Source organism: Panthera onca (assembly GCF_046562875.1).
Source record: "Panthera onca isolate mPanOnc1 chromosome E1 unlocalized genomic scaffold, mPanOnc1 haplotype 2 h2.Chr16_ul_10, whole genome shotgun sequence".
Taxonomy (NCBI): Eukaryota; Metazoa; Chordata; class Mammalia; order Carnivora; family Felidae; genus Panthera; species Panthera onca.
The window spans coordinates 173,607-199,206 of record NW_027675809.1 but is presented as its reverse complement, the minus strand read 5'-3'; the positions used below and the strand labels follow the sequence as shown (position 1 = coordinate 199,206).

At 37.0% G+C, this 25,600-nt stretch overlaps 1 long non-coding RNA gene across 2 annotated transcripts in view; it reads right to left on the bottom strand.

The window, feature by feature from the left end:
- LOC145715120 (uncharacterized) overlaps positions 1–25,600 on the bottom strand; it is a 353,021-nt gene that overhangs the window by 224,541 nt on the left and 102,880 nt on the right. The window lies entirely within an intron of this gene.

Sequence of the window (25,600 nt, the reverse complement as noted above, 5' to 3'; positions counted from 1 at the left end):
GCCTAGTAAGAATACATTGATTTAGAAACATATGCGAAAAGCATGATTCACAAAAGGAAAAAATTGATAAATTGTACTTCATTAAAATTAAAAGCTTTCACTCTGGAAAGCTGTGTGGAGATGGTGGAAGACAACCTACAGTCTGGGAGAAAATATTTGCAAATGATACATCTGACAAAGAAGCAGCATCTATGGCAAAACTCAGCAATATAGGGGCATCTGGTGGTTCAGTCAGTTGAGCGTCTGACTTTGGCTGAGCCTCGTCTTGGGCTCTATGCTGACAGCTCAGAGCCCGGAGCCTGCTTCAGATTCTGTGTCTTCCTCTCTCTCTGCCCCTCCCCCTCTCGTGCTCTGTCTTTCTCTCTCTCTCTCAAAAATAAATAAACATTAAAAGGGTTTTTTTTTTTGATTTGAGAAAACCTCAGCAATATAAAATACAGACAAACCAATAAGAAGATGGGGAAAATATATGAAACTATATGAATGAAAATACATTGCACCAAAGAGGATATACAGGTATCAGATAAACACATGAAGAGATGCTTGACGTCATTAGGTATTAAGGAAGTGCAATTTGAAACTGCAGTGAGATATCACTGCATACCTATCAGAATAGCTAAAATAAAAAATAATGACAACACCAAATGTTGATGAGGATGCTAGAGAAACCGGACCACTCATACTTGGTAGTGGGGATGTAGTGATACAATCACTATAGAAAAAGTACCAGTTTCTTACAAAACTAAGCATAGAGCTACCGTAGCAATTACACATTTGAAACTTATGTTCGCACAAAATCTGTACATGAACGTAAGAGCCAAAAACTGGAATCAGCCCAAGTCTCCTTCAACAGGTAAATGACTAAACAAACTTGTGGTACATACATATTATGGAATACTATTATTCATCAGTAAAAGTACACTATCTGATTCATGCAACATCTTGGACAAATTTCCAGATAATTATCCAGAGCTAAAAAAAGCCAACCTCAGAGCTTACATACTGTAAGATCTTTACATATCATTTTTGAAATAACAAAATTTTAGAAATGGAGGACAGATTAGAGCTTGCCTGGATTTAGAGATAGGGGATTGGTGGAGGCAGAAGGAGGTGGATGTGGTTATAATAGGGTCCTTGTGGGACTGGAACTGTTCAGTATCTTGACTGTGGCAGTGCATACATGAACCTACACAGGTAATAAAATTGTCTGGAATTTAATAATACAGAGACATACACATGAGTACAAGTAACACTAACGAAATCTAAATAACATCGGTGGATTGTCTCAATGCCAGTATTCTGTTTTTGGTATTATTCTATGGCTTTGTAAGTCTCATCATTAAGGGAAGCTGGGCAAAAATGTACAAGGCATCTCTCTCTATTTTTTTCTACTAACTTCATATGCATCTACAATTACCCAAATAAAATTTTCAAAAAAAATATTAAATTGGAAATAAAATCTGTTAGTCTATCAGTGTGATAACTGCCCCCCCCCAATTGCTAATATAAAGGATTTGTCTTCAAAGTGCTTAATAATTTATCTTGTAATCCAAATGGAGGAAATAAATCTTTCTGGGTCTGTTAAAACATGAGGGAATATTGAATGAGAACACATTACCTGAGAAAATCACTGCTGAAACCCAAGTTTAAACATTTTTGAATAGCATGTACCAAACATAACCCCGTTGTCATGGCCTGATAGAAATAAGAAAGTTCTTCAAAGTCTTAGAGCTAAAAAGTAGACCCTGGACAGCAAATGGCTTTTGAATCTTATCCCTTGACTATTGTAGGTTTGATTTTTTATAGAAGGATTAAGTCATAGTTGTACTGTTGACGTTATATTTTTCATATTCAACTTCTTTACACTCATTCTCAAGAAGAGGGTAAAAGTAGAGAATATTGTTAGTACGGAAGTGTTGCTGGAATATTTTCCTCTCCTATTACTTGTGTGTTTCACTGTCTCTTCTTATTATTTGCATTTCTTCTTACAGTATATGGGAGAGCTACAATGAAAAAGTTGTGTAGTGGATTAAACGCTTTTACAGGTCAGTGGGAAGTTATATAAAACCAAGATCTGCAGACTTTATATAGTAGTATAGTTTTAAATCATATTTTTTACCATTCTATTGCTGGTTTGTAAATTGTAGCTTTCAACCTTTTCTAATGAAACATTTGCTCCTAATGTCCCCCAGTTTACCTTTATATATAGTAATTAAAAGCCTATAATTTACTAATAACTTCTGAACTTTCTGGAGTTTTTATACTAATAATACTCACTTCAACATTATTAATAGATTCCCAAGTCAGAGTATATCAAGCAACAGCAAAATAAAGCTTTTTTTTTCCATTCTTGGAACTGGAAAGAATTATGCTGAGTGAAATAAGTCAGAGGAGGACAGATATCATATGTTTTCACTCATATGTGGATCTTGAGAAATTGAACAGAAGATGATGGAGGGAGGGAAGGGAAGAAAATAGTTACAAACAGAGAGAGAGGGAGGCAAACCACAAGAGCCTCTTAAATACAGAGAGCAAACTAAGGGTGGATGGAGGGGTGGGGGAGAGGGGAAAATGGGTGATGGGCATTGAGGAGGGCACTTGTTGGGATGAGCACTGGGTGTTGTATGTAAGCCAATTTGACAATAGATTATATTCATTTAAAAAAGCTTATTTGTTGTCAGTATCAAGAGCAAATAACATATTTCAGAAAAAAAAATTTAAATATATAGTATTCTCTGGTAAGATGTATAAATGAATTGATGTTGATATTTCATTAATCAGACAGTTATTTAGGTAAAATCTATTCTCTTCTACTTTGACTTCTTGTCAGATTAAGAAATCATACTTTTCAGTATTTTTAAGCAAATTTGATATATGACCCTTCTCAATTCTGTATGGATGTATATATCTTATTATATCTTTGAACTTCCTCAAGTTAGGAAGAAACATGCTTAACAGTATTAAATTATTACTTGAAATAATTCTATAAAATTCTTGAATGATCACGTTTCATATTTTCAAAGGAAAAAACATTAATGTGCAACATCTATCAGATTTTGTGAGGAACATGGGTATTGAGCTAACAGATAAAGAACAAAAGAGGCTGCTAAAGAAGCTTCCAGTTGATGGTGAGCCATAAAGATACTTTAGTAGCTTTCTAGAATACTTAGCTTTATGATACCATGGGAGAAGTTTTAAAAGTTCTCTTTTAGGGGCGCCTGGGTGGCTCAGTCGGTTGAGCGTCCAACTCTCGATTTTGGCTCAGGTCATGATCTCACAGTTCGTGAGACTGAGCCCTGCTCCAGGCTCTGTGCTGGCAGCATGGAGCCTGCTTGAGATTCTTTCTCTCTTTCTCCCTAGCTCTCTCCGCCCATCTCCCACTCACTCTCTCTCTCTCTAAATATATAAACTTAATTTTTTTTATTTCTCTTTTAGCATTTAAAAATATATATATATATATTTAAAGTAATTAGAAAAGGCAGATTTTAAGTTATATCTATCAATCTATATATCTCTATCTCTCTATATAACCCAGGCCACCAGGGGCAAAATAAATGCTGTCATGTCATGCCCTCTAGCCAATGACAAAACTATAAGAAAAAAAATGAAGGAATGTGATTAGGGGAGAGAATTTTAGAAGAATTGGACAAGAGAAATCAAAGGATAAAGAAACCAGCATAGGGAGACTGTCAAGTGTTCTGTCAGGGGTTTAGAATGGCATAATTGTCACTATTGTATCCCGTCTCATTTTTTTGTTGTTATTAGAGGATGAATAAGAACATATTTACTCAGTAAATGAAAACCCTCCCTGAAATTCTGAAGTATATGTATTATGTTTCTGAGCATCTATATAATGCTTTGTCTGACATAGAGTGTGATTTGCATTGTAGCTTCTGGGAAGATCTATCAAAATAGATTGTTGGATGGTCTGAAGTCTTTCAAAGGTGAGTTAATGAGCAGTTTGAGATTTAACATTTTAATTTATATCATTAGAGCTTTACCCAAGCCATCCTTTTATGAACTGATTTTTAAATGTAGTTTCTTTATTTTAAAAGAGGTATTTTGTGATGAGTTTTTTTAAATCTTTGTAGGTCCCACATTTTCTTGTATTTTTCATAACTTAATCTTGAAAGTGTAAATTGAATTCTAGGTAGATAAAACAAAACATGAAGAGAATGGTAGGTAGTCTGAAAATTAGTTAAGCAAAGAAAATAAAAATAGTTTCTATTGTTAGAAATATTGGACATTGTTTCCTGATAGAATCCAAATCATAAATTAATGTTCATTATAATTCCCCTAAAAAGAATGTGTTTTTAGTGTGAGATTCAGTTAAGACAAAAAAAAAATGTAGGCAAAGGTACCAACTTGTGCCTAGGATTTGTTTTGGTTTTGCTTTCCCTCCTAGTGCTTAGTCCAAAAGAAGAGAAGAACATAAAGAGAATGAAGAAATGACTTAAAAGCTCTGCCACTTGGTACCTATTGAGAGGAGTCACCTGTCAAAAGAAGAGTGCCTCTTCGCACTCCTAGGCCCTCCAGAAGAGTGGGAGCAGGATTATTTTTTAATTTAATGTGGAAGTTGTCCACCATGCTGCCCATTTGATAGCATCTTGCTATGTGTCTTTATCAACTAAATCGTCACCTTAACAATGAGACAATGATAGCCAGATACTTGTCGGCCTCCCTGTAGTTCTCTTTCCCTACCTATCTAGTTTTTCTAGTCTCTAGGCCTCCTGTTTTACAATTTTAATAATAAATTTTCCTTTCCATGCACTCTGAGCCTCAGCTCCTGCTTCAGCTTCAGAACATTTTTAACTAAATTTTTAACATTTTAACTAAAGCCCTCTGTAAACTACCATGCTAGGTAGTTTACAAGATAATTATCTATTCTTTTTAACTAATACAAATAGTTTTCTATCTTAAAATATTCACCAAAAACTCGGTGTTCATAAACTGTTTCACAGTATGGATAAACCAGGCATAAAGTAATTGTCAGGTTCCAGTGGAAAGCAGTACAAGTTTTTTGGCAACTGAGAGTTTTTTTTCAAAATCCTTCTCTACTGCAAATTCAATTAGTTGTCTTTAGCTTAAGTTGCAAAATCCCTTCATAAATTATTTCTTGTCCATAGTTTCATCAAGGTAAAGCTTAAGGCTCTTTAACACAATGTTAAAATAGAGTTTGGTACTCATGTTTCAAAGCAATATTAATAGTACTGAAAAGGATTCTATTTTTCCTTATTCCTAGTTTTTTCATATTAATAGTAAAAACATTTTCAATATAATAGTAACAGAGCACTGATAGATTTCTAGTATTTAATGTTCTTTCATATTTTAATATTTTTTGTCATTCTTTGTGTCTCTTTCGTAAGGAGGGAAGGTTGAAAGAAGTAAGGTCAATACTGTTCTAGAAAACATGGGAATCGTGCTCACAGGAGAGGAGCTTCAAAGTCTAACAGATAACCTACCAGTTAACGGTAAGCACTGTGGTTATTACTCTGTGTTTCTGCAGAGCTTTGCCTGTGAATGTGCATATGAGAATTTTTGAAATTAGGATTATTTGATGCTGAAAGGAAATGTATCTTAGAGTAGAACCCATTCTAAAGTAAAAAGAAATCCTGCCTCATTTTTAAAATGTAAAGTTATCAACATGTTTTCATATAGAAACCAGAGAAGCCAGAATGTTTATCTGAGGAATAGTCAGAATGTAGAATAAAACTTCTACGGATTAAATTTAAAAGTGATCATACGCTTGCTAACGCTTCATTTCTTAGTTCTTCCAATCTGAACCATTTGCTTTTTTGCTTTATGTGTTCTCCCTGAGTGATTTTATGAACCCCTACTTTTAACCATCTGTTTGAACCATCAGTTATATTCTTTCCAGTCTTCTCCCCAGTCTTCAAACTATTTTATTCTAAATCTTCTGAGACATTTCTATTTAGTCCACCCCAAATAGCTGTTCAAGGATAAAATTCGTAATCTAATATATTCCATATCTTTTTAAACTGATCATCCTTTTTTCTCCTTCACTGACCCTGCCAGAAATCTCTATCCACTTAATTACTTGCTGCTGCCTATTTAAACTCCTAAATATTTTTAAAATCCATTCCTACTCTTTAGCCCTGTATCACTACCCTTATTTCTATTTCTTTTTATCTCTTCTTAGACTGCTAGATAACTCTCTCTCTCTCTGCCTATAATTTTGTTACTTTTAAATCCACTCTACACACAGTGGGCAGAATGATCCATTTCTATGAAACTAGTTGGGGTTTTTTTCTCCCCATCTTATCTTCCCCTCTTCTACTTTTCTGTACCTTCTTTCAAAACGTTGAAATAACTCAAGGCTCTGATGGGTTCTCTAAGTGATCTTACCTACTTTTTGAGCTCTGAATTCTATCTGTATGGTAATGAATCACTGATAGATATTCCTAACCTAAAACACTCCTTGGATCTCTATTTGGCTTATTTACTACCTATTTGCAATCTCCACTTGGATAGCTCAAATAACTTGTAACTTAACTTGTCTTAGTCTGAGCTCTTGATTTTTCTACTAAAACTCATTCCTTCCCAGTATCATTACAAGGCATCACCACTGGAGTTTGTCTTGTGATGTCTTTGTCTAGCTTTCATATTAAGGTAGCACTAGCCTCATAGAATGAATTGGTGTTTTTTCCCACTTCTGTTTTCTGAAATAATTTATGTAGGACTGATATTATTTCTTTAATTATTTGTAATAATTTACCAAAGAAGCCATCTGGACATAGTCCCTTCTCTCTGAGAAAATTTCCAATGCTTAATTTTCTTGTGTGTTACAACACTACTCAGATTTTCTGTTTCTTTTTTATTCCATTTTGGCAGCTTGTGTCCATTTTGGAATCTATTTCATGTAAGTTGTTTAATTTCTGGCATAAAGTTGTTCACAGTATTCCCTCTTTAGCCTTTAAGTTACTGTTAAGTTCAATAGGTTAATCCTTTCTTTCATTACTAATTTTAGTCATCTGTGTCCTCTCTCTTTTTTTCTTGGCTAGTCAATTTTGATGATGTTTTCGAAGACTAAATGTTTGGTTGCATTGAGTTTCTCTGTCATTGTTCTCATATCCACTCTAATCTTCATTATTTTCTTCCTTCTGCTTGTCTTTGGTTTGGCTTGCTCTTACTTTCCTAGATGAAGATAAAGACTTAATTATGGATTTGAGATCTCTCTTCTTCTCTAACATAGTTATTTAAGGCTATAAATTTTACTTTAAGCGCCACCTTCACTGTGTCTCATGTATTTAATTTTTATTCAGATAAAAATACATTCTAATTTCTCTTGTAATTTCTTCTTTGACTCATGGATTACTTTGAAATGTGTTGTTTGATTTCAAAATATTTGAATTTCTCGGATTTCCTTTGGTTGTTCATTTCTAATTTAACTCTGTTGTGGTCAGCGAGCATACTTTGCATGATTTCAGTCCTTTGAATTTTGTTAACACTTGTTTTACGATTTAGCATACAAGACAATCAGACGCTCTTTGGAGTCTCCAAAAACTTCTAACAGCGTAAAGGGATTCTGTGACCAAAATATTTGTTTTAGAGCCTTTTTTTTTTTTTTTTTTTTTGATAATTCTAACACTTGAGTCATCCAAGGATTGGCATGTGTTGATTGCCTTTTCACTTGATAATTGATCTCATTTTCCTAACTTTTTGTATGTTAAATAATTCTGAATTGTATCCTCAACTTTGTCAACTATTTTGTTGTGTAGACTCTGGGTCCTTTTAAAATTCATTGAACAATGCTGGTGGGTTTTGTTTTAGCAGGTAATCAACTCTGAGATTCAGAACACAAATTCCATCTCCCATTTCTCTGGATGGTTCCAGTCTCAGTTCATTCTACAAAGCTTTGTTTTACTGCTGTGGGTCTGTCTGCATGTGCCACTTGGGTTAGTCTGAGACTTGGGCCCTGGTTTAAATCTTAATTCAGTTCTCAAAGCCGTTGCAAGAATGCTTTCTTTGTATCTGTCTCATGCATGCACAACTCAAAAGTGAGCCCAAGACTTTTACAGATTCATACACAGAATTAGGGGATCCCTTTCTCCATTGTTCTCTCCTCTCTGGAATTACGCCATATTTTCCAACCTGAAGGGGCCTCTTTTCCAGGTTTCCCTGGTCAAAGAGATGGAGTTTTTATCAATCTTAGCTTCCTGCTCTGCCTCGCAGTTCTGTGATTGGGGCCCCACCCTCAGGACAAAGACATTAGGGAAAAGAGAAAACAAAAACAGAAGGCTCACTCCCCTTGCCAGTCACTTCTGCAAGTTTTGGTTCTCTTCTACAGTCTAGTGTTGTTGCTTTTTGTGTTTTCTTTAGACTTTTAGTCTAATCATCAGGAAAAATAGATTGTAGAGAGCTGATACGGCCATGGCAGAATCAGAATCAGCCTCATATTTCATTATTTAAAAAATATATATTCTTTAAAATTAAAAAAAAATTAAAAAATATATATATGTAAATAATACTTTCACATTTTAGCATGTGAATCAGGATGCATCTTATAATTGTTACCAATCACATAGTAGAGTTATTACATTCTTGTCATTGAGTCTGCATTTGTGAATTTGGTTTTAGCCTGTCACTGTGGCACGTTACCACTTTAAGTTGTGTATTGTTGGTACCCCATGTGTTGAGTTTAATTGCTGTTTAAAAACTTCTCCAAAAAAATTGCGCTGTCATTAAGAATTGAAGGGAAAGTTGTGTCTACAGGAAAAGCATGGAAACAGTGGCAAAGTATAAATTTATGATTAGTGAAGAAAACATCTCACCATTGGAGGAAAGACAACAATTCTGTTTTTCAAAATTTTATTGCAAAGCTACAACAAAATGCTTTTTGGACCTAAGAAAGAAAGAAACCCACAAGTAGAAAATCTATACTACCTGTTGTTAATGATGCATACACAAAAGAATTGCCTATGATACACCATACAGTGTAAGTGAAGGCAAAAGAAACTGCCAAATCCCTCACAAAGGTAAAATAAAGTTCAAAGCAATGAGGATGGACATCAGACATCAACTTGTCAAAATTTCTTGTTAACTTTAATTGCACCAAAAAGAATGAAATGGGAATAAACTTAACCAAAGAGGGAAAAAAATCTGTGCTCTGAAAACTATAACACATTGGTGAAAGAATTTGAAGATGACACAACAAACAAATAGAAAGATATTCCATGCTTAGGGATTGGAAGAACAAATATTGTTAAAATGTCCATACTATCCAAAGCAACCTACAATTCAGTGCAATTTACCAAAAGCGCGTTCTACAAAACTAGAAAAAATAATCCTAAAATTTGTTTGGAACTGCAAAAGACCCCAAATAGCCAAAGTAATCTTGAGAAAGAAAAACAAAGTTGGAGATATCACAATTCCATATTTCAAGATCTACTTCAAAGCCATACTAATCAAAACAGTATGATGCTGGCATAAAAATAGACACATGGATCAAAGGAACAGAATAGAGAGCCCAGAAATAAACCCGTGATGACATGGTCAATTAATCTATGACAAAAGAGGCAAGAATATACAATAGAGAATAGACAGTTTCTTCAACAAATGGTATTGTTGGACCATTTGTCCGGAAAACTAGACAGCTACATATAAAATAATGAAACTGGACCACTCTTTAATACCATACACAAAAATAAATTCAAAATGTATTAAAAACCTAAATGTGAGACCTGAAACCATAAAAGTCCTAGAAGAGAACACAAGCAGTAATTTCTTTGATATCAGCTGTAGCAACATTTTTCTAGGTATGTCTTCTAACACAAGGGAAACAAAAGCAAAAGTAAACTATTGGGACTACCTCAAAATAAAAGCCTTTTTTGCACAGTGGTGGAAACTCAACAAAACAAAAAGGCAACCTACTGAATGGCAGAAAATATTTGCAAATGATATATCCAATAAGGGGTTAATATCCAAAATATATGAAGAACTTATACAACTCAACACCAAAAAAAAAAATCTGATTTTTAAAATGAGCATAGGATCTGAATAGATACTTTTCCAAAGAAGTCATACAGATGGCCAAAAGACACATGAAAAGATGCTCAGTATCACTATCAGAGAAGTGCAAATAAAAACCACAATGAGATATCAACTCAGACCTGTCAGACTGGCTAAAGTCAAAACAATGAGAATAATAAGTGTTGGTGAGGATAACAATTGTTGGTGAGGATGTAGAGGAAAAGAACTCTTGTGCACTACTGATGGGAATGTAAATTGGTACAGCTACTATGGAAAACAGTATGGAGGTTCCTCAAGAAATTAAAACTAGAAATACCATATAATCCAATAATTCCACTACTGAGTATTTACCCAAAGAAAACAAAAATACTGATTCAAAAAGATAGATGCACTCTATGTTTATTGCAGCATTATTTATAATAGCCACAATATGGAAGCATCCTAAGTGCCTATCAATAGATGAATGGACAAAGAAGACACACACACTGGAATATTACTCAGCCATATTCATCAAGAAAGATGAAATCTTGCCATTTGGGACAACACGGATGGACCTAGAGGGTATTATGCTAAGTGAAGTAAGTCAGAGAAAGACAAATATATCAATTCACTCACACGTAGAATCTAAAAAAAAAGTCAATAAACGAACAAAAAAACAATCAGACCTGTAAATACAGAGAACAAACTGATTGCCGGAGGGGTGGGGATGTGAGTATTAGCAAAATGGATGCAGAGGAGTAGGAGATGCAGGCTTCCAGTAATGGAATGAATAAGTCATGCAATAAAAGACACTGTATAAGGAATATAGTCAATTGTATTGTAATAGTGTTGTATGGTGACAGATGGTAGCTAGACCTGTGGTGCTATGGCATCACGTGTAAAAACCTATCAGATGACTGCGTTGTACACCTAAAACCAATGTAGCCTTATGTGTCAACTACTCTCAAAAAACATTTTTAATTTCTTGTTAGCTTTAAATAAAAAACTCTAGTGGAGCCCTCATCTAAGAAATGCTGTGTCACCAGTGCTGTTGATAGCACACTGGACAATATTTTGGAGACAAAAGCAGACACCAGTGATTCTGAGTTGAAGAGCTGAATGGCAATTTAAAAGAATTAGATTCTAAATATGAAATTATAGTAATTGCAAGTTTATCTCGCATATTTTTATGTTTACATAAGCATGACATTTTAATTTTTTTTAATTTTTAATTTTTTTTAATGTTTCTTATTTATTTTTGAGAGAGAGAGAGAGAGACTACAAGGAGGGAAGGGGCAGAGAGAGAGGGAGACACAGAATCTGAAGCAGGCTCCAGGCTCTGAGCTGTCAGCATAGAGCCCGAGGTGGGGGGCTTGACCTCACAGACTGCGAGATCATGACCTGAGCCGAAGTCGGATGCTCAACCAACTGAGCCACCCAGGCGCCCCTGCATAAGAGTGATATTTTAAAAATCGGTTTAACTCTAAACATCATTCAATGATATAAAATAAATATTCTAAATTATAAGGAAAAAAAAGCAAGTTAGCCGATTTCCAGGCCTAGATGATTTTCATATTCTTCTTACAGTTTGTAATCTATCTTTTACAATAGGACATATGTATATTTAAAATACTTTGCTTAAAGGCAACAACCTCTTTGACCTCAGCCACAGCAATTTCTTGCTCGACACCTCTCCAAAGGCAAGGAAATTAAAAGCAAAAATGAACTATTGGGACCTCATCAAGTTAAAAAGCTTCTGCACTACAAAGGAAACAATCAACAAAACTAAAAGGCAACCGATGGAACGGAACGGGAGAAGATATTTGCAAATGACACATCGGATAAAGGGCTAGTATCCAAAATCTATAAAGAACTTGCAAACTCCACACCTGAAAAACAAATAATCCAGTGAAGAAATGGGCAGAAGACATGAATAGACACTTTTCCAAAGAAGACATCCAGATGGCCAATGGACACATGAAACGATGCTCAATATCACTCATCATCAGGGAAATACAAATCAAAGCCACACTCACGCTGAGATACCACGTCACACCAAGTGATCAGAGTGGTCAGAGTGGCTAAAATGAACAAATCAGGTGATTATAGATGCTGGCCAGGATGTGAAGAAATGGGAACCCTCTTGCACTGTTGGTGGGAATGCAAACTGGTAGAGCCGCTCTGGAAAACAGTGTGGAGGTTCCTCAGAAAACTAAAAATAGAACTATCCTCTGACCCAGCAATAGCACTGCTAGGAATTTACCCAAGGGATACAGGAGTGCTGATGCATAGGGGCTCATGTACCCCAATATTTATAGCAGCACTTTCAACAATAGCCAAATTATGGAAAGAGCCAAAATGTCCATCAACTGATGAATGGATAGAGCAAATATGGTTTATATATACAATGGAATACTACTTGGCAATGAGAAAGAATAAAATTATGCCATTTGCAGCAATGTGGATGGAACCAGAAGGTATTATGCTAAGTGAAATAAGTAAGTCACAGAAAGACAGATACATGTTTTTACTCATGTGGATCTTGAGAAACTTAACAGAAGACCATGGGAGATGGGAAGGGGAAAAAAAAGAAATAGTTAAAAACAGAGAGGGAGGGAGGCAAACCACAACAGATACTTAAATACAGAGAACAAACTGAGGGTTGATGGAGGGTGGGGGAGAGGGGAAAGAGGGTGATGGGCATTGAGGAGGGCACTTGTTGGGATGAGTATTGAGTGTTGTATGTAAGCCAATTTGATAGTAAATTCTATTAAAATATATATATAAATAAATAAAATACTTGACTCAACAATAATAGATAATAATCTCCTAATTTAACTTGTTATTTATGGAAAAGGAAAATTACTATGTGGTGTATATGGGAAAATTTCAGGCAATTTGATCAGAGTCTTCCATAAAAGTACACTATCTCTGAATTTTATTTACTCAGCATACCAGTTTTTCTAAACTCTGAAGTCCTTGAAAGTAGAAAGTGTACTTTAATTATCTTTGTACCCTTAAGACCTAGCATATTTCAAATATTAGATATGTAATTTGAGGGAAATGGTTCTTCTCTAACAACTTTGCACATCTCCACCTAGGCCACATAAATATATCTTGACCACAATCTTACCAAAGTCTTTCTTGAAAGCGTCACACTTCCTCCTGGAATAAGGAGAAGTAGACAGCCTTGTGAAGAGCTGCCACCAAGCAGTGTCTCCATCTGTTTCCCTATCTACAGGAGACAGTCACAGGTCATTTCTCATTCATCTCCCTAGTTTCAGTTGAACACAACTTTCCGCCTCTCTCCCTTAGGATACAGCTGCAGATTTCTGTATAAGTCTATAAAACTTGCTGCGTACCATTTGAGTGAGCTCCCCAGCAGCAGAACAACTCATCGTATGTCCCACCAGTCCACTGTCCAGCTGGTTCCGTGTTGTACTCTGGGACTAAAGTGTCAGAGATCCAACACCATGCTGATCTTACTTCTTGGGTATAAGTAATAAACTATCTTAATCCATTTGGGCTCATTGTCTCATTACCATCAAAATCTGTGGAAATGTGACGAGCCAACCTAGCAGTTTCAGTGGCAATCTTTGTGATCCTGTTAAATACCATACCTCTTCTTAGGAACTTCTTGACCACTTGTCAGTAACTAATGTATGATGACTAAGTAAATAAAAGTAGTGGAAAATAAGAACAAAAAAAAAGGGAAATTTGCCTACAATGAGATGAATGAAGTTTTTTAACAATTGCTTCAAAAATACACCAGTCATATGTCACTAGCCATTCCATGATTATCATAGTAATTGAAAAGACTTTTTAAAAAAATTATATTGGGAATATATGAAAGATTACTTCATTTTTCCTTTTATTATACAATGATAGGTAGGATTTATGGATATACCATAATTGAGGAGGGTCATAGAACATGGCCAACATCAATAATAGTTTCTTCCAGGTTTATAAAGTAGGGTGAATCTAAACAATTCAGGAGTATAAATTGCCTCTGAGTGGACTCTATCTTCTAGGGCAGGGTCAGCAATGTTTCTATAAAGGGCAAATAATAAATACTTCAGGCTTTGTGGATGATGTCATACTTCTCAATTATGTTGGTGTAGTACAAAAGCAGCTGTAAACAATGTGTAAACAAATCAGTGTGGCTGTGTTCCAATAAAATTTTATTTATGGACACTAAAATTTTAAATTTGTGTAAGTTTTATGTGTCACAAATAATATCCTTTTGGGTTTTACAATCATTTGAAAATGTAAAAATGATTCTTAGCTCATGGGCCATATAAAAATAGGTGGTGAAAAAATAAAAAGATACGTGGCAGTGGGCTGGATTTGGCCAATGGACGATAGTTGGCTCATGTCTGACAGGGAATAGGGCACGTCTTCTATCATAGGATTTCTGAAGAACTGGATTTATAAGTTGAGGATTGACATAGAGCACAACGAAGAGAAGTGGACTTTCACAATATAAGGTTTTCATACTCTGTTTTTCTGAGTCTGCATCATTTTATTATTTTTATCTTTACCTTTTTTTTTATAGATAATGGGAAGGTTGATCTTGATAAATTGATGGATGGAGTGAAAACTCTTACAGGTGAGAAGTTAATATAAATCTAAGAATATACTCAAAATTATATTTCAAAGACTTTTATTTCTTTGCTTATTCTACCATTTTATCCTTCATTTAATAGATCGTTTTTTATCTAATTTCTTAGAGTTAGACTTTTAAATCTCTGCATGTTAGTAATAAAATTTAAATTCTGGGGTGCCTGGGTGGCTCAGTTGGTTAAGCAGACGACTTTTGATTTTGCCTCGGGTCATGGTCTGAGGTTCATGAGATCAAGCACCACATGGGGCTCTGCCCTGAAAACATGGAGCCTGCTTGGGATTTCTGTCCCTCTCTTTATCTCTGCCCCTCCCTCACTCATTCTCTCTCTCTCTCTCTGTCTCTCTTTCTCTTTCAAAATAATAAATAAGAATAAATAATTTCAATTCTGTGTCTTGGTAGCAAATTCTTTTTTTTTAAATTTGACATTAATATATGACACCTCTTCTATGTTGGGGAAAAATATTCTGTATTAAATCAGTGAATAATAGAGTTAGGACGGAGGGGAAGATGGCGGTGTAGGAGGATGCTGGGCTCACCGCGTCCTGCTGATCACTTAGATTCCACCTACACCTGCCTAAATAACCCAGAAAACTGCCAGAAGACTAGCAGAACGGAGTCTCCGAAGCCAAGCGCAGACGAGAGGCCCACAGAAGAGGGTAGGAAGGGCAGAGAGGCGGTGCGTGCTACGGACTGGCGGGAGGGAGTCGGGGCGGAGGGGCAGCCCGCCGGCCACGCGGAGCCCCCCGAGTCTGGCTGGCAGAAGCAGAAGGGCTGGACGGAGTGTGTTCCGACAGCAAGCGGGACTTGACATCTGGAAGGTTATAAGCTAACAGCTCTGCTCGGAGAATGGGAGGGCTGGAGGACAATGGGAGGGAGAGTTGCTGAGCCCCGGGACGACAGAGCTCAGTTTGGCGGGGAAGAAAGGCACTCGCCAGCGCCATCTCCCTCGCCCACCCCCCAGCCAAAATCCCAAAGGGAACCAGTTCCTGCCAGGGAACTTGCTTGCACCACGCAAACACCCAACGCTGTGCTTCTGCGGACCCACACCTCCGGCGGCGCACCTGACTCCCTCCAGCTGCCGCAGGGCCCCTCCCAAAGCGGATCACAGAAGGAGAAGCGAGCTAAGCCTGCCCCTCCCGCCCCCATGCACCTTGCCTATCTACCCCAGCTAATACGCCAGATCCCCAGCACCACAAGCCAGGCAGTGTGCAAGTAGCCCAGACGGGCCACGCCACCCCACAGTGAATCCTGCCCCTAGGAGAGCGAAAGAGAAGGCACACACCAGTCTGACTGTGGCCCCAGCGGTGGGCTGGGGGCAGACATCAGGTCTGACTGCGGCCCGCCTGCCAACGCGAGTTATTCAAGACAGCACAGGGGAAGTGCCCTGCAGTTCCGCACCACTCTAGGAACTATCCAAAATGACCAAATGGAAGAATTCCCCTCAAAAGTATCCCCAGGAAATAACAACAGCTAACGAACTGATCAAAAAGGATTTAAACAATATAACAGAAAGTGAATTTACAATAATAGTCATAAAATTAATCGCTGGGCTTGAAAACACTATAGAGGACAGCAGAGAATCTATTGCTACAGAGATCAAGGGACTAAGGAATAGTCAGGAGGAGCTAAAAAATGCGATAAATGAGCTGCAAAATAAAATGGAAATGACCACGCTTCAGACTGAAGAGGCAGAGGAGAGAATAGGTGAACTAGAAGATAAAATTATGGAAAAAGAAGAAACTGAGAAAAAGATAAAAAAAAATCCAGGAATATGAGGGGAAAATTAGAGAACTGATGCACTAAAGAGAAATAATCTACACATAATTGGTATTCCAGAGGAGGAAGAGAGAGGGAAAGGTGCTGAAGGGGTACTTGAAGAAATCATAGCTGAGAACTTCCCTGATCTGGGGAAGGAAAAAGGCATAGAAATCCAAGAGGCACAGAGAACTCCCTTCAGACGTAACTTGAATCGATCTTCTGCACGACATATCATAGTGAAACTGGCAAAATACAAGGATAAAGAGAAAATTCTGAAAGCAGCGAGGGATAAACATGCTCTAACATATAGAGGGAGACCTATAAGACTCATGATCGATCTCTCTTCTGAAACTTGGCAGGCCAGAAAGGAATGGCAGGAGATCTTCAATGTGATGAACAGGAAAAAATATGCAGCCGAGAATCCTTTATCCAGCAAGTCTGTCATTTAGAATAGAAGGAGAGATAAAGGTCTTCCCAAACAAACAAAAACTGAAGGAATTTGTCACCACTAAACCAGCCCTACAAGAGATCCTAAGGGGGATCCTGTGAGACAAAGTACCAGAGACATCGCTACAAGCATGAAACCTACAGACATCACAATGACTCTAAACCCGTATCTTTCTATAATAACACTGAATGTAAATGGACTAAATGTGCCAACCAAAAGACATAGGGTATCAGAATGGATAAAAAAACAAGACCCATCTATTTGCTGTCTACAAGAGACTCATTTTAGACCTGAGGACACCTTCAGATTGAGAGTGAGGGGATGGAGAACTATTTATCATGCTACTGGAAGTCAAAAGAAAGCTGGAGTAGCCATACTTATATCAGACAAACTAGACTGTAAATTAAAGGCTGTAACAAGAGATGAAGAAGGGCATGATATAATAATTACAGGGTCTATCCATCAGGAAGAGCTAACAATTATAAATGTCTATGCGCCGCATACAGGAGCCCCCAAATATATAAAACAATTACTCACAAACATAAGCAACCTTATTGATAAGAATGTGGTCATTGCAGGGGACTTTAACACTCCACTTACAGAAATGGATAGATCATCTAGACACACAGTCAATAAAGAAACAAGGGTCCTGAATGACACATTGGATCCGATGGACTTGACAGATATATTTAGAACTCTGCATCCCAAAGCAACAGAATATACTTTCTTCTCGAGTGCACATGGAACATTCTCCAAGATAGATCACATACTGGGTCACAAAACAGCCCTTCATAAGTATACAAGAATTGAAATCATACCATGCATACTTTCAGACCACAATGCTATGAAGCTTGAAATCAGCCACAGGAAAAAGTCTGGAAAACCTCCAAAAGCATGGAGGTTAAAGAACACCCTACTAAAGAATGAATGGGTCAACCAGGCAATTAGAGAAGAAATTAAAAAATATATGGAAACAAACGAAAATGAAAATACAACAATCCAAACGCTTTGGGATGCAGCGAAGGCAGTCCTGAGAGGAAAATACATTGCAATCCAGGCCTATCTCAAGAAACAAGAAAAATCCCAAATACAAAATCTAACAGCACACCTAAAGGAAATAGAAGCAGAACAGCAAAGGCAGCCTAAACCCAGCAGAAGAAGAGAAATAATTAAGATCAGAGCAGAAATAAACAATATAGAATCTAAAAAAACTGTAGAGCAGATCAACGAAACCAAGAGTTGGTTTTTTGAAAAAATAAACAAAATCGATAAACCTCTAGCCAGGCTTCTCAAAAAGAAAAGGGAGATGACCCAAATAGATAAAATCATGAATGAAAATGGAATGATTACAACCAATCCCTCAGAGATACAAGCAATTATCAGGGAATACTATGAAAAATTATATGCCAACAAACTGGACAACCTGGAAGAAATGGACAAATTCCTAAACACCCACACGCTTCCAAAACTCATTCCCATTGTATATATGCCCCATATATACCCTCATATCCCATTGTATATATACCCCACATTTGCTTTATGTATTCCTCCATCAATGGATGCTTAGGTTTTTTCCATGTCTTTGCTATTATAAATTATGCTATAATGGATGTGAAGATGCAGTTATCTCTTCAAGACAGTGATTTTGTTTACTTTAGATATATACCCAAGTCATAATTTCTGGATCATATGTAGTTCCATTTTTAATTTTTTGAGGAACCTTCATACTCTTCACGTTGACTGCACCAATTTACACTTTCACTAGCAGTGCACGAGGCTTCCCTTTCCCCCACATCCTTACCAGTACTTTCTATCTCTTGTCTTTTTGATGATAGCCATTCTAACAGGTGTGGGGTGATACCTCATTGTGGTTTTGATTTACATTTCCCTGATGATTAGTGAGGATGAGCCACCTTTTAATGGACCTGTTGGCCATTTGAATATCTTCTTTGGAAAAATGTCTTTTCAGATATTTCACCCATTTTTAAATTGTGTTATTTGGTTTCTTTGTTATTGAGGTATATGAGTTCCTTATATAGTTTGGATATGAACCTCTTATAAGATATATGGTTTGTAAATATTTTCTTCCATTACATAGGCTGTCTTTTCATTTTGTTGATTCTTTTTTTATTATTATTATTCTCAAGTTAGTTAACATACAGTGTAGTCTTAGCTTCAAGAGTAGAACCCAGAGATTCATCTCTTACATATGACACCTAGTGCTCATCCTGAAAAGTGCCCTCCTCAGTGCCTGTCACCCATTTACCTCCCCTCCAAACCTCATCAACCTCAGTTTGTTCTCTGTATTTAAGGGTCTCTTATGGTTATTTTGCCATGCAGAGAAGCTTTTCAGTTTGATGTAGCCCTACTTATTTGTTTATTTTTTATGTTGTTGCTTGTGCTTTATAGGAGTCACATCCAAAAAATCATTCCCAAGAGCAACATCAAAGAGCTTTTTTCTCCGTTTCCCTTGGGAATTTTATGTATGATTTCAGGCCTTACATTTAATTCTTTAATTCATTTTGAGTTGATTTTTGTGAACAGTTTAAGACAGTGGTCTAATCTCACTCTTTGTCATATAAATATCCAATTTTCCTAACACCATTTAATGAAGACACTCTTTTCTCCATTGGGTATTCTAGGCTTGCTTGAATATTGTTGGCTTCTGTGTCAAATAGAAGTTGGCCATATATGTATGAGTTTGTATCTAAGCCCTTGATTCTCTTTCATTGGTCCAAGTGTGTGGTTTTATGCCAGTGCCATACTGTTTTGATTACTATAGCTTTATAATATGGTTTGAGGTAAAAAATTGTGATCCTCCAGCTTTACCCTTCTTTTGAGGATTGGTTTAGCTTTTGTGGTTCCAAATGAATTTTAGGATTATGTTTTATGTATGTGTAAAAAATGCCATTGGAATCTTAAGAATTACATTGAATCTATAGATGGCATTGCCTTAGTGTGGACATTTTAATGTTAATAATTCTTCTAATCTATGAACACAGGATATCTTTCTATTTGTGTCTCTTCCAAATTTACTCCTAAGTACTTTATAGTTTGTGATGCTGTTGTAAGTGACATTATTTTCTTCATTTCTTTTTCTGATAATTCATTGTTAGTATATAGAAACACCATTGATTTTTGTATGTTGATTTTGTATCCTGCATCTTTACTGAATTCATTCATTAAATTTAACAAGTTATTATTTTTTTTTTTGGTTGAGTCTTTAGGATTTTCTATACTTAAAATAATGTCATCTGCAAATAGACACACTTCTTTCTTTCTTTCTTTCTTTCTTTCTTTCTTTCTTTCTTTCTGATTCTGGTGACTTTTATTTCTTTTCTTGCCTAATTGTTCTAGCTAACACTTCTAGTACTATACTGAATAGGAGTGGTAAGAGTGAGCACTTGTCTTATTTCTGATTATAGAGGAAAAGCTTTCAACCTTTCACTATTACAGTATGATGTTAAGTATTGAGTATTGTCATACATGGCCTTTATTATGTTGAGATTCTTTCCTTCTCTACCTAATTTAGTGACAGCTTTTATCACGAATGGATGTTGAATTTTGTCATATGCTTTTTCTGCATCAATTGAGATGATCATGTGATTTTTATCTTTCATTCTATTAATGCAGTATGTCACATTTATTGATTCGCACATGTTGAAATACCTTTGCATCCTAGGGATGAATCCCACTTAATCATGCTATATTATCCTTTTAATGTGCTATTGAATTGGTTTGCTAGAATTTTGTTGAGAATTTTTGCATTTATATTCATCAGGGACATTGGCCTATAGTTTTAATTTTTTTGTAGTATCTTTGTCTGGCTTTGGTATCAGGGTAAATGCTACCTTGTAAATGAGTTTGGCAGTGTTCCCTTCTCTTAAATTTTTTGGGAAGAATTTGAGAAGGATTGGTATTAATTCTTCATTAAATGGTAAAAATTCAGCAATAAAACCATTTGTCCTGGACTTTTGGGGAAGAAGATTTTGATTATTGACTCAATATCCTTACTTGTTTTTGGTCTCTTCAGATTTTCTGTTTCTTCATGATTCAATCTCAGTAAGTTGTATGTTTCTAGGAATAATTTATCCGTTTCTTCTAGGTTGTCAATTTTGGGGTCTCTGCTCAGGCACCATTATAACCAGATCTGTAGGATGGACTATGCAACTTCCCAGGTGTTCTGGTTAGGCTTCTTGGTCAGATAAGGCTGGAAGCTATATTCATCCCTGGTCAGGACTTTGAATTTCCTTCCCAGCCCAGTCTCTATATCATAGGCTCCTTTGCTGATAAGTCTTATTGGCTGGGTACCTGAGTCAGGCAGGAGTATCCGTCAATATCCCTGGCCAGATAGTGCCACTAGCTCAGTTCTGCAGAGAGGCAGAGCCAATGAGTGGGCTCTTCACTCAGGCACTGCTGTAAGAGGGGCTGTAGGGTAATCTACACAGTCTCTGGGATGCTCTCAATAGGTTTTCTGGTCAGGCAGGACAGAGGACTATCTATACTCAGCAATAGGCAGGAGCCATGAATTTGCTTCCTCATCTGGATGGGGTGATAGAAGAGGCTCCAAGGTCAGAAAGGCTTATTGGCTCGGGACCCAACTCAAGCAGAATGGTTCCCTGGCCAGAGGGACCACCATCTTGGCTCTGCAGATGGGCAAAACCACTGTGTCAGATATCTACTCAGGCACTGCTGCTAGGAGAAACAATCTGCCAAGATCCACGTGCTGGTTAATGTAAGCCATGTTTCCCTTCTCCATCTCATTCTGATCTCAAATGGTTAAGACCCACGGATACCTCCCCCCCCCTCCCCAATACCTATGGGACAGGACCCAGGTGGGCCTTCCAGGAAGCAACCCCCAACTCTGGAGGAGCTGGATGTCTACCTTGGGCTCTCTTTTTCCCACCAGAGAAACCATAGCTCTGGGAAGCCCTCTCAGTGCAGCACTATACTAGCCTGGGAGAGGGGCAGTGCAGCCAGAGCATAGCTGATTGTCTTACCCTTCTAATGTGGTCCTTCTCAGTCTCTGTGGTTCAGGGAGATTCATCAGCCTCACAACCATATCCTGGTATTTTCACAATGGTGTCTTGTCTGTGGATACTTGCAAGATGGTCTTTTTGTGAGGGGGACTGAAGTCAGGAAAAACTTATGTCACCGTTTTGATGACATCACTCTCTATATATTTCAATATAAATGTAATTTTGTAATAATAAAATTAATTATAATTTAAAGTTAAAGAAAATTAAAATAAAATGCAAATTGGTCCATATCATTCCTGAACTTATAACCACTCAATGATTCTATATAACCTAGTAGATAAAGGCTAAGCTTCTTAAAATTACTTACAAATCCCTTAATAATCTGAGTCCAACCTACCTCTCTTGTATGAACTTTCCTTTCCCAAATCCATACTTTATTCTTCTGCAGTGCTGAACCGACTATAGTTCTCCATGCACTGCATATGTATATGTTGTATATGTTGTACCCAGGTGTGGTTTTACTTTATATTTCTCAGCCCCTCTTCCATGTAGAAGACTCTTTCTATGCATTCCCCTTTCCTTTAGTTAAAATCTGATATTTTAACTTGTCCAGGCACTACATACTCTATGATGTATACATTTAACAGTCTAGTTTGAATTAGTGGTTCCTATATGAGCTATGGCACTCATGGCTCACAGCAGTACCTGAAGTGCTACCAGAGAGCTGATAAATACCAATGATCCAGAAACACTGGAAAAATAGATCAGCTTAAATCCTTGAAATTCACAGATTTAATATAAGTATGTATAAAATTATGATATTAATGGAATTTATGTGGAATTTTCCATCAACATATATCCTTTGTATATGTTTTTTGGAGCTCATGACATTGATTACATGTCTCAATTGTCCCTTCTCTTCATAGCTAATGGAAAAGTTGATCTGAATAAAGTGATGGATGGCGTGAAAGCTGTCACAGGTGATTGAGAAGTTAATGTAAACATAGGATCCTAATTTTTACAGTACTGTTTTTCTTCATGCCTTAATTGCTAGGCTAATTCTATCATTTTTACCTCCTATTTGTTTAAGGTTTTCATAGCCAGTAGCCCAGAAATTGGAGAATTTTCTGATGTATTCTTCACGAATACGCTTCATTTTCCTTATTGTAAGACAGCCAAAACGTACAATAAAGGGTGAAATGAATCTTTGGAAAAGACCCTGGTAATTACTTAAAGGAGAGGTGATACATTCTTCATGTCAATAGAATTATGAAGATAAGCCATCTGCAGGTTGAAAATTGGCAAAAGAGATCTATAATACCCACTTTGTGTCATTGTCATTTTGAGTATGTTAGTCCAAGCCTCCCAAGAAGCAAAAGCCGGGGCAGGGTTAAACATGCCAGGACATTATTAGGGGAAATGCCTGCGTAAGAGAAAATAAGGAGGATGCCTGAAAGGCTGGGAGGCTGTCAGACTGCAGGGCAAATCTGGCACCAGGTGAAGGAAAGAGGAAGAAATGTTTGGGCGGAAGCATCCTAGATTGTCATGCAGTCTGAGGAGGGCCTGGCAAAAGTGCTTTCAAGAATCCTCTGGTTAGAATCACCATTCTGTATCTTCCAGGAACAGGGCTCCCCTAGTATCTTGGCTGCACTTGTGATTGGCCAGTGCCAATGATACATATGGCATTAGTGCAAAAAAACACAGGTTAATTTCAAAGCAGAAGGTGGGGCCCTTGGTTAATTATGTTCTCCATAGTTGGAACTCCTGTGGATACATTCTCATGACCGCCGTTGAGAGTGCCATCTCTCTCTTTCTTGTTTTTTTATTAAGTATAATTTATTGTCAAATTGGTTTCCATACAACACCCAGTGCTCATCCCAACAGGTGCCCTCCTTGATGCCCATCACCCACTTTCCCCTCTCCCCTACCCCCGATCACCCCTCAGTATTGTTCTCAGTATTTAAGAGTGAGAGTGCCATCTCTTATTAGCCTTTAGAAAGCTGGGGCACCTGGGTGGCTCAATCGGTTAAGCGTCTGACTTCAGCTCAGGTCACGATCTCATGGTCCGTGAGTTCAAGCCCTGCGTCGGGCTCTGGGCTGATGGCTCAGAGCCTGGAGCCTGCTTCTGATTCTGTGTCTCCCTCTCTCTCTCTCTGCCCCTCCCCCATTTATGCTCTGTCTCTCTCTGTCTCAAAAATAAATAAACTTATTTTAAAAAAAGGCAATTATGTTTCCATAAATGACATTATCTCCATGTATTTGGGCAGAGCTCAGTGATCATTACTTTCCCCAGCTCATAATCCTATTGTTTTAGCATCATAATTTAGTTTAATTATTTGCAATAATTTGATTGTACTTAAATTCCATGTATGTCATTGTTTTGATCTTTTTGTTAAGGAGAAAATGTTGATGTCAGTAGCGTTAAAGCTGTTCTGGGAAACATGGGGATCAAGCTCAAAGGTAAAGAATGCTTGGAGCTGGTGAAAACTCTTCCTTTTAAGGGTAAGCATTTTAAATATTGATGTATTCAAAGAGTGGTTTTTTTTAAGTTTATTTATTCATATTGAGAAGGTGAGAGCATGTGTGAGTTGGGGAGGAGCAGAGAGAGAGGGAGAGCGAGAGAATCCCAAGCAGGCTCCGCACTGTCAGCACGGAGCTGGACTCGGAGCTTGATCTCACAACCCGTGAGATATGACCTGAGCCAAAACCAAGAGTTGGATGCTTAATTAACTGCGCCACCCAGCTGTCCCCAAAAAGAAGTTTTAGATTTCTGCGTCTGCGAGAAGCTCTAAAATTACCTCCATTTCCTAAGTTCTAGGATATAGAAAATCCATTTCAAAAAAAAAAAAATGTTTTTTTAGAAAGTCCACTTATACCTGAAATGAATCCCTAGGTGGTTTTACTTTTAGATTAGGAAGCAGCATTTCCATTATGATGAGTCTTTTTATCAATAGGGAAAAACAAAAAAGGAAAAAACAAAGGTTAAACTGGGATTTGTGAAAGAAGAAAGGATTAATAATTGGAAGTGAATAAAGGCAGGATTGGGAAGAAGAACAGAGGTGTGCATGATGTGCTAAATTTCACCCAATTTTCTCTCAAATTTTATTAAAATAAGAGAAAACTCTCGAAAAGTCATTTTTCCTAATTTCTCTGTGATTTTCCACATTTCTCTGTGACTTAAATTCTGCCTTTTCTTACAGATGATGACAAGATCTTTCAAAACAGGTTGCTAGAAGTTGTGATGTCTCTAAAAGGTACGTGAGCGGCATAATGAGAGTGTAGACCAATATGGGATCCTTGCTTTTATACTGTTTCCAAGGTATCAGTGGTTGCTGCTATACTGATCGTATATACTGATTGCAAATTTATGCTCCCACTGAAGATCAAGCTTCACGGTAGCTGCTGATCTTTTACTTTATATCTAGGAAGAAAGCCTTCTACTTTCTCAAGATTCTTCCAAACTTTTCAAGAGAAAAAATACCAGATTTCAAGTTTGCATAGCAAAATGTGACAGACAAGAATTAGTACTGATTCAGGGAATTTAATCAGCTGCAGATAAATACTAAACTGGGAATTCAGTCATCAAAACCTATTGTTTAGAAGTAAAAAATGTTTGCCTCCAGAACTAGAATTCACTTAGCATTTATTCAATGATATTTAAAACTTTGTATTTTGTAGTCTGATCCCCAAGACAAATCTCACGAGAAGTGACCTTCGTTCTAATGTCATAGTTGACTTTCTCTATAGGCATAATAAGGTCCTTAGTCTCTTGTTCTAAAATTGCTGTGGTTTTTTTTTCTCCACATTTTAGAACAAGGATTA